The following is an 18,073-nucleotide window of genomic DNA, read 5'->3' on the forward strand; positions in this document are numbered from 1 at the left end:
GGGTATTTGGAGATTGTGGTGCTTGCTGTTGGGAATACACTTTGTATGGCTGATCGTAGCTGCAAGTATGAAAAAAATGGGTTCTGGGGATTTGATGTTTCTGGGATAGCGCTTCAAATGTCATTAACACTCCCATGTCATATACATCTCCTATGGTTTTAACACCCGCCATTTGCCATCTGTCCGCCCCCATTACCACCCGCATTTGCGGTAATGATTGGTTAGCCCACAAGGGTATGTCAGAAACTACCTCTGTAAAATGGGTTAGGCCCCTTTCACACCGGCGAGTTTTCCGCGCGTGTGCAATAGGTGAGTTGAACGCATTGCACCCGCACTGAATCCGGACCCATTCATTTCTATGGGGCTGTGCACACGAGCGGTGATTTTCACACATCACTTGTGCGTTGCGTGAAAATCGCAACATGCTCCTCCTTGTGTGTTTTCCACGCAACGCAGGCCCCATAGAAGTGAAAATCGCAAGCATCCGCAAGCAAGTGCGGATGCGGTGCGATTTTCACGCACGGTTGCTAGGAGACGATCGGGATGGGGACCTGATCTTTATTATGCTCGTGAGAAAAATCGGCATGTTTGGTACCCAGACCCGAACCCGGACTTCTTCACAGAAGTTCGGTTTGGGTTAGGGGTTGTGTACATTTTATTATTTTCCCTTATAACATGATTATAAGGGAAAATAATAGCATTCTGAATACAGAATGCATAGTACAATAGGGCTGGAGGGGTTAAAAAAATAAAAAATAATTTAACTCACCTTAATCCACTTGTTTGCGCAGCCGGCATCTCTTCTGTCTTTTTCTGTGAGGAATAGGACCTTTGATGACGTCACTACATTCATCACATGGTCCGTCACATAATCCATCACCATGGTTTCATATATGACCTATTAAGTGACAGGGCCTGAGTGTTTTTTTACAATATTTACTCCAAGATATTTAGAAGCGTCCACTACCTTCAATCTTTCCACATGAGAGGGGCCCATCCAGTTTGTTCTGCCCAGAGACATATATACTGATTTCTCCCAGTTGCCGAGAACTCCCCGAATTCATTTATCAATGCTGGATCTCCTCTAAGGCCTCTTTCACACTTGCGTTGTCCGGATCCGTCGTGTACTCCATTTGCCGGAGGTGCCCGCCGGATCCGTAACACCGCAAGTGCACTGAACGCATTTTGAAGACGGATCCGTCTTCAAAATGCTTTCAGTGTTACTATGGCAGCCAGGACGCTATTAAAGTCCTGGTTGCCGTAGTAGTAGTGGGGAGCGGGGGAGCAGTATACTTACCGTCCGTGCGGCTCCCGGGGCGCTCCAGAATGACGTCAGAGCGCCCCATGCGCATGGATGACGTGATCCATGCGATCACGTCACCCATGCGCGTGGGGCGCCCTGACGTCATTCTGAAGCGCCCAGGGAGCCGCACAGACGGTAAGTATACTGCTCCCCCGCTCCCCACTACACTTTACCATGGCAAACAGGACTTTAGCGTCCTGGAAGCCATGGTAACCATTCAGAAAAAGCTAAACGTCGGATCCGGTAATGCGCCGAAACGACGTTTAGCTTAAGGCCGGATCCGGATTAATGCATTTCAATGGGCATTAATTCCGGATCCGGCCTTGCGGCGAGTGTTCAGGATTTTTGGCCGGAGCAAAAAGCGCAGCATGCTGCAGTATTTTCTCCGGCCAAAAAACGTTCCGGTCCGGAACTGAAGACATCCTGATGCATCCTGAATGGATTTCTCTCCATTCAGAATGCAAGGGGATAATCCTGATCAGGATTCTTCCGGCATAGAGCCCCGACGACGGAACTCTATGCTGGAACCCAACAACGCAAGTGTGAAAGAGCCCTTAGAGATACGCTAGGTGATGATAAATATAGTATCATGTCATCTGCATATAAACCTATGCAAACTTCTTTTTCCCCATGGTTCTTCCTGTAATGTCATTGCGACTTCTCACCCTAATTGTCAATGTCTCTATGGCTAAGGCAAACAAGAGTGGTGAGGACAGCCCTGTCTCGTGCCTCTATGGAGAGTGAAGGCTTCTGATAATTCCCCATTTATTAATAACCTGCTTATCGGTCTGCTGTATAAAAGAGAGACCCATTTGAGGAACTGTGGACCAAAACCATACCCTTTTAAGCATTGATGCAGATAAGCCCACTCTATGGAATCAAATGCCTTGGCTGCGTCTAATGAGGCTAGGGCCTAGTTTGCGTTCAATGAATGTCCCAGTTGCGGAACCACCTGAACCCTTCTGATATTTTCTGTGGTAGACTTCCCCGGCATAAATCATAGGATTACCAGGTTCAATCAGGTGGCTAGAACCCTGGTTAGAATTTTATAGTCTACGTTCAGCAGTACAATGGGTCTATAAGAGCTGCAATCTAGGGGATCTTTGTCGGGTTTAAGTAATAGTATAAGGGTCCATTCACACGTCCGTTGTTTCTTTCCTGATCTGTTCCGTTTTTTGCGGAACAGATCTGGACCAGTTCTGTACCCATTCATTTTCAATGGGTCCTGAAAAAAATCGGACAGCTCAATGTCTGATTTTTTTTCAGGACCCATTGAAAATGAATGGGTACAGAACTGGTCCAGATCTGTTCCGCAAAAAACGGAACAGATCAGGAAAGAAACAACGGACGTGTGAATGGACCCTAATGGTGGCTTCCATAAATGACTCCGGCAGACGTCCTGTTCCCAGTGCTGTTTGTTGGGTGGATAACAATTGTGGAGCTAATGCCTCTGAATATTTGGCATCCATTTCTTTAGGGAGTCCATCCGGCCCAGGCGACTTCCCATTGTTAAGATCTGCTATGGCTGCTGTTATTTCTTCTAAACTAATTGGTTGGTCCAGTTGGGCACTTTGAGTTGTAGTAAGTTTGGGAAGGGAAATACTCTCCAGGTATGTGGCTATCTCTATTTCTGATGTTGTTATGCTAGATCTATATAATTCTTGATAGAATTGTGTGAAGGTCTGAAGGATTGACTCTTGTGTACTACACTCTTGACCTGCAGAGTTCCTGACTGATAATATTGTTGAAGATGGTAAATTATGTCGAATTAATTGAGTCAATAGTTTAACTGATTGATTCCCTAGCTCGAATGCTGTTTGCTTCACGAAAAATAGTTTTGTATCTGCTTTTTCTTTTAGTATAGTTAGGTATTGCCTGCCTGCTTGGAGCCATGCATTTCTGTTTGGCTACTTTCACACTGGCGTTTTGGTATTATCTGAATGGATGCGTTTGTGCAGATCCATGATGGATCCGCACCAAACGCGAGTGTGAAAGTAGCCTTAGCGTTTGTTGAATGACTGATGTATTGCTGTTCCAGTATTTTACATTGGGATTCCATCTCCATCTCCAGGCGTTTAGTGTCTTTTTAATGTATGAAATGCTGGAGTGTAGGGACCCACGAAGAAATGCTTTTAGAGTATCCCAGACTAGGGTTATATTAGGCTCATCTATATGTACGTCCAAGAATTCTTTTATCTGGCAAGCTGTCCCATCTGCTGAACCCAGCAAATTCAGCCAGAACGGATGTATGCTCATCCTGTACATTACTGAGGGGGTACCCCGTATTAGAGTGCCTAACATTGGTGAATGATCTGATATCCCCCTGGTTAAGTATGATATGGAGCGGAGATTTAATAATGCTAATTCGTTGCCTATTACGTAATCTATTCAGGTTAGGGAGTTGTGCCCACTGCTATAGCAGGAGTACACCCTATTTCTAGGATGTTTGGTCCTCCAGAAGTCAAACCACCTGAACTCAGTCAAGAACCAGTTAAGTTGTGAGGGGCTCCCTGTACTGGTTGGGTCTGCCGTATCCGTAAAGTGGTCTAACGAGGGATCCATCATCATATTTAAACTCCCATGCAAATTACTCTAGAATGTGGGTAAGTGGCTGCAAAGGTAGCTGCTAAATGTAATATTTGCATAGGTCCGGGAGGGGGGTTATAGATATCTAATAGTGTATATTGTACATTGTCAATTAGAGAGTGAACAAAGACATATCTGCCTTCTGAATCAACGGCAAAGTCTTTTACCTCCCAGCGTAGTTGTTTGTGAATTAGTAGTGACACCCCTCGTGAAGAAGAGGTGTGATAAGAGTGTGCGGCCCACTGAACCCAGGGTTTCTGTAAAACTTTAGAGGTGGTGGTAGTTAAATGTGTCTCCTTTAGATTTGGGGGCTAGAATTCCTAATAAAGGCCAGTACCATAGATCTCTTTTGTGGTGTACCTAATCCCCTGACATTCCATGATAAGATTTTTAGCTTGGCCATGGATACAAAGGCAGACGTGGGTTGCCAGATGTGAAGCTCGGCACAACGGGTGTAATTGTAGACACCATTACTACAAAAATAACTGCATCTAACCAATAAAACATTGTTGTTTTAAATTCAAACATAACAGTAAGGCCCCTTTCACACAGGCTTTGCGGATTGACACTAAAAGAAGTCAGTTTTCGCTGCGATTGCGTTCCATGTTTGCGTTTTATCCGCGCGGGTGCAAAACATTGTAATAAGTTTCGCACGCGCGTGAGAAAAATCGGCATGTTTGGTACCCAGACCCGAACCCGGACTTCTTCACAGAAGTTCGGGTTTGGGTTAGGGGTTGTGTACATTTTATTATTTTCCCTTATAACATGACGTCATCAAAGGTCCTATTTCTCAAAGAAGAAGACAGAAGAGATGCCGGCATCGCGAACAAGTGGATTAAGGTGAGTTAAATTTTTTTTTTTTTTAACCCCTTCAGCCCTATTGTACTATGCATTCTGTATTAAGAATGCTATTATTTTCCCTTACAACCATGTTCGTCTCCTAGCAACCGTGCGTGAAAATCGCAACGCATCCGCTCTTGCTTGCAATTTTCACGCAGCCCCATTCACTTCTATGGGGCCTGTGTTGCGTGAAAAACGCAGAATATAGAACGAACATGCTGCGATTTTCACGCAATGCACAAGTGATGCGTGAAAATCACTGCTCGAGTGCACAGCCCCATAGAAATGAATGGGTCAGGATTCAGTGCGGGTGCAATGCGTTCAACTCACGCATTGCACCCACGCGGAAAACTCGCCCGTGTGAAAGGGGCCTAACAGTATGCTAACTTCGCATGTAGTGATAGCTCCAGAGTGACGTCTCACTCAGAATATAGGCCAGTGAGACCCGGCTGCCTCCGCCTACGGGGGCTATTGGCAGAAGCATGCGGGCTGTGGCTACAATAGTGGTATAACCATTTGAATAAGTATGGAAAATAACGCCCTATAGCTTTGTCTAACATGGAACTAGATATAATCATGTAACCATCATAATAAGTAAACCGAACCAGCTTGTTGCAATCAGTTGGTGACTAGTCCCTAGGACTAGCAGGAGTCTCAGCGTCTGAGGGATCTTCTCCTTAAGGCCATCCATTCCATGACTTCTCCAGGAGATGTAAAGAAGACCGCTCTGTCACCATCCACCACTCTGAGCCTTGGTGGATAACCCATGGAATACGGGATGTTCGCTCCTCTCAGGCGCCTGTTTACATCCATAAATGTGGCACGTTGTTTCTGCAGTTCCATGGAAAAGTCTCGCAAAATGGATACTCTGGCACCGTCGTACTTGATTTTTTTTGCCGTCTTCTAGCCAGAGCAAGTATCCTGTCCCTATCTTTGCAATTGAGGAACCTGGCAAGCATGGGACGAGGTGGGGCCCCAGGTGGCGGGTGTTTCGCCAGTACTCTGTGTGCCCATTCCACTGCGAAGGCTGAGGAGAACTCTGCATCCGGAAAAAGCTCTTTTATCCATTTTTCTATGAATTCGTCAGGTGTACGACCCTCAGCTCTTTCTGGCAATCCGATTATTCTGATGTTATTTCTGCGGAGCCTGTTTTCTAGGTTGTCTGTGGCGGTAACATCTTCTATGCGTGATATATACGCTCTTCCGCGTGCTGAACTCTCTCCCGCAGGTTATGCAGGTCTTGGCGTAGTAGCCCCAGGTCAATTTTGACTTCATCTAGTTTCTCTGTGAGAGATGTCTTACACGCTGTTATGGCCTCCAAGACTTGGGCAGTTACTTGTTTGAGCATGGGTTCTTCTTGGTCCTCCTCAGTGGACGCTGCGGGCATTGTTGAATCGATGCTGTACTTGCCCTAGTGTGAACATTTCTCTGCGGCAATGGTGATCGCGATCCTTTGTCAGGTTGTCTGGCAAATTCACGCAATTTCTCGGCAGCGCTTTGTGATTTTTGTGGCCCCATTGTTATATCAGAGGATCAGCGGACTTGCAATAGGAGATGCAGGATCGGGGAAGCACTGTATTACTTTGTACAGTCATTCTATTAACCAGTGGAAAAATATATGTCCCTTTGGATTAGTTTTGGCTTTCTGTATGCAGTACAGTGAGCTGTGTCAGTAATCTGGCAGTCTGCAATTCTATTGAAAAGTGTGCACAGTTGTATGGAAGAGGGTTTATGTACCCTCTGCTGATATAAGTGCCTGCAGTACAGTGATCTCCTGCCTCCACAGCGTGCTGCCAGCACGGCCAAGATGGCTGACTGGCGGGAAAACTGAGGTGCCTGTAGTGGGGGCCGGCTCTTATTCTTTCGCCGACTTCACCCGCTGCCTCCCTATGCTCCCCCTCGCTTCTCACCAGCTCCGGAGCGCTCCTGTGTTGCTCCGTTCTGCTGTGCAGGTGGATTGCGCTTCTCCTTCTCCTTTTTCAGGGCTCCCGGTGCGGCGTGCGGCACAGCTTCAGTGTGCGCTCTGTCAGGTGGACTTCGCCGACTCCCAGTATCAGGTTCTGCTAGTGGGGCTTGTTTAGGAGACTGGGACCTGTTAAATGGTGTTGAGATCTGCAGGATTTGTCCCGAAATGTAGCTTTGGCCTCGGAGCTCCCTTTAGTTCCGTCCAGCCATCTTGCTGGCTCTGCATTCAAAATCTTGAAGGCTTCAGATGTAAACTCTCCTAACAACACCTACTTGTTCAGTGTCTGCAGAGAACCCGCTCTGATGATCTGGGAAGAATCATCTGAAACCCAGCAGCCTAGTGATCATGAGGATCAACAAAATGGCTGAACACCATCCCATAAGAACACTGGAATACGGGTACTTTACACCCATCTATGAATGAATCCCATGAAGCTACAGGTTCTCATATTTCTTAGGTTGTCAGCAGAGCTGCAGAATGCTGTACTTGTCGATTCAGTCCCACAGTGTGGCGTGTAGGTGACTTCTGCTTTAAAGTTCTTTCTTTGTGGTTTTGTTGTTTTCCTGCACTTACACAGTGACAGGGTGGAATTTTCTGAGAGGTTTTCCTCTGTTACTACAGGCAGAGAAGTGCCAGAAAGTCATCGATTTTTGGTAAATACCATTAGATTATGGTTTACATCTTTGACAAATAGACACGTTCACATGCGGGTGATGCCATGTGACCTTAGTGTAAAAATTCCATTGACACAGTGCAGCTAAAAAACTGCACCTTCAGTCCATGCTTCTGGCATGTGTGAAAGCATCCTGTAGAAAATGAACTGAAAATGTCTAATATACCTTGCGCTTACATTCCTTTTCAAGATCTCTTCTTGTTATATGCAAGATCCTTTTTATTTACAACTTGTGGCAAAAAAAATTGTTAAATCTCACAGCTGAGGATTTTCTGCAATTGCATCAAATCTAGACAATGCTCTATGAGCTACACAGCGTGTAAGCTAAGCTGCTACACTGCACCATGGGCGGATTGAGAACTTAAATTGGTGGGTCCAAATTGGTATAAATCAGCAAACCATTTTACATTGCTGGTGCAACGAGCCCCTGAGAGACCACCATGCAGAGGATGGGAGTGGTAGTGGCGCTGATGAGGTATTGTGTCATGATGTACTCCCTCAGGACGTTGCTTCCTGGGGATCAGTGCAGTAGAAATGTGGTTTGGAGAATGATGCCAGAAGTAAACGTCCAGTTTCTTTTACTAACTGCAAAGTATAACTTCAGGTAACACCAAATTCCAAGTGCAATTTCTGGCACCAGTAAGGAATATGCAGGCAGGTTGGATGGTAGGTGTAGATGTCCACTATCAGGTCTAGACTTTAGCTTCAACTGGCTTAGTGGTAGTCTTGGGGGATGGGTGTCTGAGCCGTAGTCCCTCACCTTACAGCAGCTGTTCACTCTGCTGTCTTCTCTCAAGTCTTTTCTTGAGGCTGTATCAAGTTGATCTCTCTGGAGAATTGGTTACAGGAGCAGGAGCTCTGCCGTGTGCTCCCCCTCCTGACAGGAAGTGGAACCAGCTCACTCCTACCATGAGGGGAGGAACAGGGTGGTAAGTTCTGTTCCTGCCAACCAAATCCTTACTGGTAGTTACGGCCACAACATACAATATCAAATACATAACAATACATAACTATTCACAAAGCTATTGCAGATACTCCCAGGTCTAGGGTACTGTACTGGTAGGTGGGGGCAATACAAATGGGTCTAATGCACAAATAAGCAAGGCATTACACTGGTAGAAATCTGCATCATAAATTAACATGCGTGAATTTAAAATGACTGATGTTTATGGCTGCATAAATCCACACAATTGTATTATAGATATTGTACAGATCCATAATACGTGACCCTTAACCCCTTCAGTACCGAGCCACTTTTCACCTTACAGCCCAGGCCGCTTTTTTGCAAATCTGACATGTCACTTTATGTGGTAATAACTTTGGAACGTTTTTTCTTATCCATGCCATTCTGAGTTTGTTTTCTCATGACACATTGTAGTTCATGTTAGTGATAAATTAGAGTCAATATGTTTTACCTTTATTTATTTAAAAAATCCAAAAATTAGAGAAAATTTGGAAAAACTCACAAAATAGTTATTACTTTACATTTTTTATATGTCTACTTTATGTTGGCATCATTTTGTAAATGTCATTTAATTTTTTTAGGACGTTAGAAGGCTTAGAATTTTAGAAGCTATTTTTCTAATTTTCAAGAAAATTTCCCAAACCATTTTTTTAAGCACCTATTCTATTATAAAGTGCTTTTGAGGGGCTTACGCAATGGAAACCAAAGTTTCAAAACTGATGTTACAAACTTACTTAACCCTTGAGGTGTTCCACAAGAATTAAAGGAAAATGGAGGTGAAATGTCAAAATTTCATTTTTTTGGTAGATTTTTTATGTTAATCATTTTTTTTCTTGCAACACAGCAATGGCTGACAGCAAAATAAAGCTCAATCTACATTACTCTTATTCTGCAGTTTACAGAAATACCCCATATGTGGTGGTGTACTGCTGTAGGGGCACATGGCAGTGGTCAGAAGGAAAGGAGTGCAATATGGTTTTTGGAGGCAAATTTTGATAGGGCAAAATGGGCACCATTTTGTATTTAAAGAGACCCTGACGTACCCCTACAGTGGAAACCCTCAAAAAGTGACCCCATTTTGAAAACTACACCCCTCGAAGAATATATTAAGGGGTGTACTGAGTACTTTGACCACATAAGTGTTTTACCAAATTTAGAAACACTTGGCTGTCAAAATGGAAATTTTCATTTCTTCCAATAAAATGTTGCTTTAGCCCCAAATTTTTCATTTTCACAAGGGGTAACAGGAGAAAAAGCATCCCATAATTTGTTAACCATTTTCTCCCGAATACAGCAACACCCCATGTGTGGTGATGAACTGCTGTGGGGGCACATGGCAGGACTCAGAAAGGAAGGAGTGCCATATGGCTTTTGCAGCGTAGATTTTGATGGATTGGTTTATGGGTGCCACTGGTTTTTATTTTTTAAGTGATTGTCTTATGTGGGGGTTCATTTATTGCCAGATGAGGTGACATTTTCATTGGTACCATTCATTTTCGGGTATATTTGACTTTTTGATCACTCAACATTATGCATTTTTTAAGGTGAGGTGACAAAAAATAACTTTTCTGGCCTAGTTTTATTTTATTTTATTTTTATAGCGTTCACCTGACAGAGTATATCATGTGATATTTTTATAGAGCAGGTTGTGACGGTGATACCTAATATGGCTATTATTTTTATTTTTATTAAGTTTTACACAGTGAAAGCATTTTTAAATAGGATAAAATCTTGTTTTTGTGTTGCCATGTTCTAAGAGCCATATTTATTATTTTTTTCTGGCAATTGTCTTAGGTAGGGTCTCATTTTTTGTGGGATGAAATGATGGTTTGATTGGTACTATTTTGGAGTAAATACACCTTTTTGATTTTTGTGAGGCAAGGTGACCAGAAAATGTCTGTTTTGGCACTGTTTTTATTTTTTATTTTTTTACGGCGTTCATCTGACAGGGTGGATCATGTAATATTTTTATAGAGCTGGTCGATACGGATGCGTCGATACCTAATATGTATACTTTTCTTTTTTCCTATTTTTTACAATTTATTATTACTTAATTTTGGGAAAAGGACACTTTTTTTACTTGAAACTTTACATTTTTTATTAAGCAAAACAATTTTTTTTTTACTTTATTTTTTTGTCTCACTATGGGACTTCAACTTTTCAGGGTCTGATCCCCTCTACAATGCATTACAATACATGCTTGCCTGTGAGAGCTAGGGGGCAGGATCTCACAGGCTTACATGGAAGGCAGCGTGATGCCTATGGAAGGCATTGGGCTGCCTTCCCAACCATCGGGTCCCCGTCTCCCAACAAGGATATCGCACGTGCCGCGGTCAGCGCTGACCGGAGCATAGCAAGGGTTAATGCACCAGCATCTGTGTTTTCACTGATGCTGCCGCATACAGCAGTGACTGCCAGACCCCTGCTGCTGCTCAGAACACCGTAGCTGAATGGCGCTGGGATTTAAGGCACAGTCCCCAGCACTGTACATCTGCGGCGCTGGTATCCTATGGGTTAAACTCCTTTAGGCCATCCTGTATTTCCATGTGCCCCTGATTTCATATGGATGCCAGAAATTTGGTGTGGCGCTTTGCATCCTGTGTTACAGAACCATGGCTTTCAAGAGAAAACTTTGAGGCACCATATGGCAGTACATGAAGTGCCTACCTATCAGTAATATACAAGGCCTGTGTGTGCAACTGATGCACATGACCCTGCCACCATCACTGATCACCAGAAGCCCTGAACTACAAGGTAATCCTGAAGGGACTATATGGAATTGAAGGGACTATATGGAATTGTCTTGGATATGGAAAAATGACCTAAAAAGTAAAAAAATAACATGATATAGTAAAGAAATATTTAAAGGGATTATTCAACTTTTACTAATTGATGACCTATCCTCGATTATCTGATCGGAGAAGGTACAGCACACCGCACCCCTGCCAATCAACAAAGACCTATCACCTCTCCTGACATGTCTGTTTTGGTAACTACTTGCAGCCCCCATGTAATAATGATTCTGGAACACTTTTTCATATACTCTATGTTGTGCTGTTGCTCAGTTATTGCTACTAGAAGTTTATGAAAAAAGGTACAACTGGGTGTTACCAGTCGGGGGTATATCCCTGCACAGTCTGGCACTATCCAATCAGTGCTGCCAAAATCAGACTATGCTGGTACACCTCCCCAACTCCTGTGTATGTAATGAAATCTTCTAGCTGGGACGGCACAACATAGAGTTATATGAAAACATGCTCCAGAACTGCTAGTACATGGGCAATACAAATAGTTACTAAACAGACATGTAAGGAGAGGTTACAGGTCCTCTTTAAAGGTAAAGTGCTTAACCCTTTCATGACCAAGGGTCATTGATGCCCCAGTGTCCAGGTCAAAATTTACAAATCTGACATGCGTCACTTTATGTGGTAATTGCTTTGGAACACTTTTATTTATCCAAGCCATTCTGAGATTGTTTTCTCATGACATATTGTACTTCATGATAATCATAAATTTGAGTCAATATATTTCACCTTTATTTATGAAAAAATCCCAAATTTATAAAAAAAATTGAAAAATTCACAATTTTCAAAATTTCAATTTCTCTGCTTCTAAAACAGAAAGACATACCTAATAAAATATTTACTACTTAACATTTCCCATATGTCTACTTTATGTTGGCATCGTTTTGGAAATGTCATTTAATTTTTTTAGGACGTTAGAAGGCTTAGAAGTTTAGAAGCAATTCTTAAAATTTTTAAGAAAATTTCCAAAACCCACTTTTTAAGGACCAGGTTCAGGTCTGAAGTCACTTTGTGGGGCTTACATAGTGGAAACCCCCCATAAATGACCCCATTGTAGAAACTACACCCCTCAAGTTACTCAAAACTGATTTTACAAACTTTGTTAACCCTTTAGGTGTTCCACAAGAATTAAAGGAAAATGGAGATGAAATTTCTAAATTTCACTTTTTTGGCAGATTTTCCATTTTATTACATTTTTTTCTTTAACACATTGAGGGTTAACAGCCAAACAAAACTCAACATTTATTACCCTGATTCTGCGGTTTACAGAAACACCCCACATGTGGTCGTAAACTGATGTAAAGGCGCACGGCAGGGCGCAGAAGGAAAGGAACGCCGTATGGTTTTTGGAAGGCAGATTTTGCTAAACTGGTTTTAGATGCCATGTCCCATTTAAAGCCCCCCTGATGCACCCATACAGTAGAAACTCCCAAAAAGTGACCCTATTTTGGAAACTAGGGGATAAGGTGCCAGTTTTATTGGTACTATTTTGGGGTACATAAGATTTTTAATTGCTCTATATTAAGTTTTTTGTGAGGCAAGGTAACTAAAAAATGGCTGTTTTGGCACAGTTTTTTTTTTTTTTTACAAGATTCAATCTGACAGGGTAGATCATGTGCTATTTTTATAGAGCAGGTTGTTACGGACGCAATGATATCAAATATGTCTACTTTGTTTGTTTGTTTCAGTTTTACATAATAAAGCAATTTTGAAAAAGAAATTATGTTTTTGTGTCTCCATTTTCTGAACGCCATATGTTTTTTATTTTTCTGCCGATCGTCCTATGCAGGGGCTCGTTTTATGCAGAGAGAGTTGAGGTTTTTAGTGGTACAATTTTTGGGTACATAGGATTTTTTGATCATTCATTATTACACTTTATGGGGCAAGGTGACCAAAAAATTGGCTGTTTTGGAACAGTTTTTATTTATTTATTTTTACAGCGTTTATCTGAGGGGTTAGGTCATGTGACAGTTTTATAGAGCAGATCGTTACGAACGTGGCAATACCTAATATGTATACTTTTTCTTATTTATTTAAGTTTTACACAATAATAGCATTTCTGAAACCAAAAAAATGATGTTTTAGTGTCTCCAAAGTCTGAGAGCCATAGATTTTTTATTTTTTGGGCGATTGTCTTAAATAGGGTGTCATTTTTTGAGGGATGGGGTATCGGTTTGATTGGTACTATTTTGGGGGTCATAAGCCTTTTTGATCGCTTGCTGTTGCACTTTTTGTGATGTAAGGTGACAAAAATAGCTTTTTTTACACCGTTTTTTTTTTTTTTTATGGTGTTTATCGGACGGGGTCTATCATGTGATATATTTATAGAGACGGTCGTCACGGACGCGGTGATACCTAATATGTGTATTTTTTATTTTTATTTTTCATTTTTTATAGGAAAAAGCCATTTCTTTTTTTAATTTTACATTTTTATTTATTTTTACTTTTATTATTTTCACCTTTTTTTTTTATCAAGTCCCTCTTGGATCTTGAAGATCCAGTGGGGCTGATGACTGTACTATACTTTGCAATGCTCTTGCATTGCAAAGTATAATACAATCAGATGCCCTGTAGGTGGCAACAGCAGACGCTTTTGCAAAATTTCCGGTTGCCATGGCATTTTGGTCTGTACTGTATACAGATTGCGGTCGGGAAGGGGTTAAAAACCATCTATCACCTTCCAAAGGTGCATAAGAATAAAGAGAAACCGCCAGGACCTCACATTTGGGCCAGAATTGACTCATTGGGGGAGATTCATCAAGACTGGCATACCCACACTTGAGACTTGATCTCCCTGCGTGGTGTGAGATAAATAGATGCCTCTTAATAAGGCTACTTTCATCCGGCAGGGTTCAGCAAAAACGCTTCCGTTACTTATAATACAACAATCTGCATCCCGTTATAAACGGATCTGGTTGTATTATCTTTAACATTGCCAAGACGGATCCGTCATGAACTCCATTGAAAGTCAATGGAGGACGGATCCATTTTCAATTGTGGCAGATTGTGGCAGAGAAAACAGATCCGTTCCCCATTGACTTGCATTGTGGGTAATGACGGATCCCAACCCCATTTATAAGGCAAGAAATCCCACTTATTAAACCTGACAGGGGACACCTGTGAAGTGAAAACCATTTCAGGGGACTACCTCTTGAAGCTCATCAAGAGAATGCCAAGAGTGTGCAAAGCAGTAATCAAAGCAAAAGGTGGCTACTTTGAAGAACCTAGAATATGACATATTTTCAGATGTTTCACACTTGTTTGTTATGTATATAATTCCACATGTGTTAATTCATAGTTTTGATGCCTTCATAGTCATGAAAATAAAGAAAACTCTTTGAATGAGAAGGTGTGTCCAAACTTTTGGTCTGTACTGTATATACGTGATAGCTGCACATGCCCCGTGCAGCTATCACGTCTATAAACGTCAAACCAGCTCTTTAATCCAAGCGGACAGCATACAGTTCAGTAGTGCCTGTTGTGCCTTTTCATAGGTAAATGCATTGATATCTAATTCATTATCGTCAAAATGGATGTTCATTTCCTTTAAGAGCCATGCTCGACTATAGTTGCAATTTTGTATGTCTTGAGTAGGCCAATTTAAGGTCACACAAAGGTTTATACTTTTCAGTGTTATCCTTCCCATGAGTATACCAGTCTGAGAAGAGGCATCCTTGTTTACTTACTTAAATTTATGACGGGAGTAAAAGATAAGCTTTATGCAGCTGGTGATAATTACCTATACAATTAGGCATTTATAAATGAAGCAAAATACATAATATGTATGTATTCATTTATTGAGCCTTAGTTAGTCCTTAGCATAAGACAATCAGTAGGACATATATATATTACTTTATATTATATTGTTATATGTTACGAAGACAACATGTATCCAGTATATTGTATATATTTCTCATTAGAAGAGTGTCTGTGAAGATGTGTATTTTGTAACAATTAATCACATCTTTGGTATGACAGAGGAGGTACTGATATCTCTGTGAGAAAACAAGCCATTTACGAGCCATAAATTAAGTGTGAGAAACATTCAAAAGAGACGCCTAGAGGTCTGTCTCTAATTGCTACAAGTGTCAGAATTAATCCCTATAGCTTTGAATTAAAGCTTCTGAGGTCAAGATGTATATTCAGACTTACATAAGTTAACCCTTTATACTATGATGCAAATAGCTTATACAGCAGTGCCACCTATGTGTCAGTAGGTGACATTACAACAGTAGCAAAAATGCATTCTGGGTAGGGTTATGATGTCACATTTTATCAATGGTCACACCCATCCGACAATGATTGGAAAGTTCCCAAACTAGGAAGGTGTGTCTAACTGATAAGTTTGGTGATCATAAGCCAGACACAAGGAGAAAGGAGAGAAGGAAGGAGAGGAGAAGTTGAGGTCTATCAAGATGAAAGTCATGGTGAGATGCACTATGATGGACCACCCAGCTTTCCTAGGAACAGAGGTGAGATTCCTACTAGGACTTGGTAAGAGACATAGAAAATGATATTTCATTTTATTAAGACTAATTTGATAGTGTGGGTGAAATTATACCATCTAGATTGGCGAATAAATAAATAATTAAATTAATTGATCATCTCCATATTGAGATGTAGTCTTAGGATATTGTGAGGCTTCATTCTACCTGCAGAAGAATCTAGACTCATAATCTAGCAAAGCATTAAATGATTGCATATATATATGTATATTAATAGAACATTCTTCGCCAAGCTAAGTGATGGATTCCCACAGGAAGGACTTATATCAAATCCTTCCCATTTAAGATATGGACTAGCAAAATCCTAGATCCCTGTTATTTGTCTTAATAGTCTTACCAAAGTCATGTATGTGAAAATAGTCCAGGATGGGGCAGAAGGATATGGTTATCTCTTCTAAGTTATATCCTTGGATGGATTTGCCCATCTTGAGGTCATGTGATGTGTAGTTGGTTAGAGGGGGGCAGAATGTATTTATCATTCTATATTGATGTCTAGGATTAGACATGCCCATCCTGATATCATGAGGTTTTCTCTGAACAGAAGTAATGTATATAACTTATGTTCATATTTTGATATCCTAACCTAATAATAGCTTTGTTATAATGTGACGAGTTATTTCCACTCACATGTATTGTTAAGCTTGTAATGCTTTATATTAACGCTATATATATTCATTTGCATGTATCATTATGTTTATTTACTTATATATGTTTATAATCTTGTAACCAATAAATCTACATATTTTTATAATACCTGTGTATTATTGTATAATGCAGAACTACATTTTATCATTAACATCATCTCACGTCAAAAAGAACTTATTTATCTGAGGAAATAGTCGGACTCAGATGTGAATTGTATCAATTAGGTTGTCTACAATTCACCAGGTCATGATTTTAAGAATTTATGACAAATTTTATAAATTTTATTTTTTTATGATTAATAATTTTTATGACCATAATTAATAATTCTTAATTGAATTATTACCCACCGACATGCCGGCAAGGGACCAATCAGAGTGGCCCCTTGCCGACAATCGATCCGATTGGTTAGTCTGTGCAGACTAACCAATCGGATCGCGGCAGTGAAAAAATGCCGGTTTCAGGCTCTGATCTGCGCTCTGCAGATCAGAGCCTGAAATCAGGTAATGTGTCCTCGTGCCCCCCCCTCCCCGATCTGTGCCCCCCAGGTGTGCCCCTCCAAGCCCCCCCTTGTGTCCGTCTGCCGCTGAAGCGCTTATCTCCTGCCTCCTGCGGTCCGCCCCCTCCCCACCCCATACATTCCTCCTGCCCCCTCAATGCTGGCCGTGACACCCCCCCTTCCTTTCCAGCGCTGCCCCCATGCCCCGCGGTTACCCCTGCTGTGTGTGATGGCGGCGGCTCCATTCCTGAGCCGCCGCCATCAGCAGAGAGTGTCAGCTCTATGCTGACACTCTGCTGTAACCCCATAGATGCCGCGGCAGCGGCATCCATGGGGTTAATAGAGGGAGGGGGCTCCCTCTCTCCACCATTAGGGCTGCTGCGCTGCGATTGTAGCGCCCGATGGTTGCCATGGCAACCGGACATTTTGCAAGAGCATTGCAAAGTATAGTACAGCCATCAGCCCAACTAGATCTTCAAGATCCAAGAGGGACTTGATAAAAAAAAAAGTGAAAATAATAAAAGTAAAAATAAATAAATAAATAAAAATGTAAAATTAAAAAAAGAAATGGCTTTTTCCTATAAAAAATGAAAAATAAGGTCCGTAACGACCGTCTCTATAAATATATCACATGATAGACCCCGTCCGATAAACACCATAATTTTTTTTTTTTAAACGGTGTAAAAAAAGCTATTTTTGTCACCTTACATCACAAAAAGTGCAACAGCAAGCGATCAAAAAGGCTTATGACCCCCAAAATAGTACCAATCAAACCGTTACCCCATTCCGCAAAAAATGATACCCTATTTAAGACAATCGCCCAAAAAAAAAAAATCTATGGCTCTCAGACTATGGAGTCTGTGTGTCCAAACTTTTGGTTCTGACGGATCCGTCTTGCTCCGCATCCCATGACGGAAAGAAAACTGCAGCATGTTGCAGTTTGCTCTCCGGTATGAGAATGGAACGGAATGCATTTTGGAGCATTCCATTCCATTCAGTTACGTTTTGTCCCCATTGACAATAAATGGGGATAAAAACTATGAAGTAAGGGGTCACACCACATACATTGGAGGAGTGCAAACCACGGCATCAACACATGACCATGCAAAAAAGGAAGAAACAGAAACGCTGCATAATCAGGCTACACATCCATTTATAAAAGTCAATAGTTTATTAGTAAACACAAAGCCCAAAAAGTTAAAACCATTGTATACAATTACAACATTGTGTTTGGATCAATGATAGGTCCAACACACATACCCACAAACACCAAGTTCAATATAAGAACATA

The 18,073-nt window shown here is 41.5% G+C and overlaps 1 non-coding gene across 1 annotated transcript; it reads left to right on the forward strand.

Moving 5' to 3' along the window:
- The first annotated feature begins 17,005 nt into the window (after positions 1–17,005).
- On the forward strand, positions 17,006–17,091 carry LOC120987495. The gene has a single exon (XR_005776092.1). It is a non-coding gene; the product is annotated as a small nucleolar RNA SNORD71 (small nucleolar RNA).
- Positions 17,092–18,073: the final 982 nt, after the last annotated feature.

This window comes from Bufo bufo, chromosome 1, assembly GCF_905171765.1.
Source record: "Bufo bufo chromosome 1, aBufBuf1.1, whole genome shotgun sequence".
Taxonomy (NCBI): Eukaryota; Metazoa; Chordata; class Amphibia; order Anura; family Bufonidae; genus Bufo; species Bufo bufo.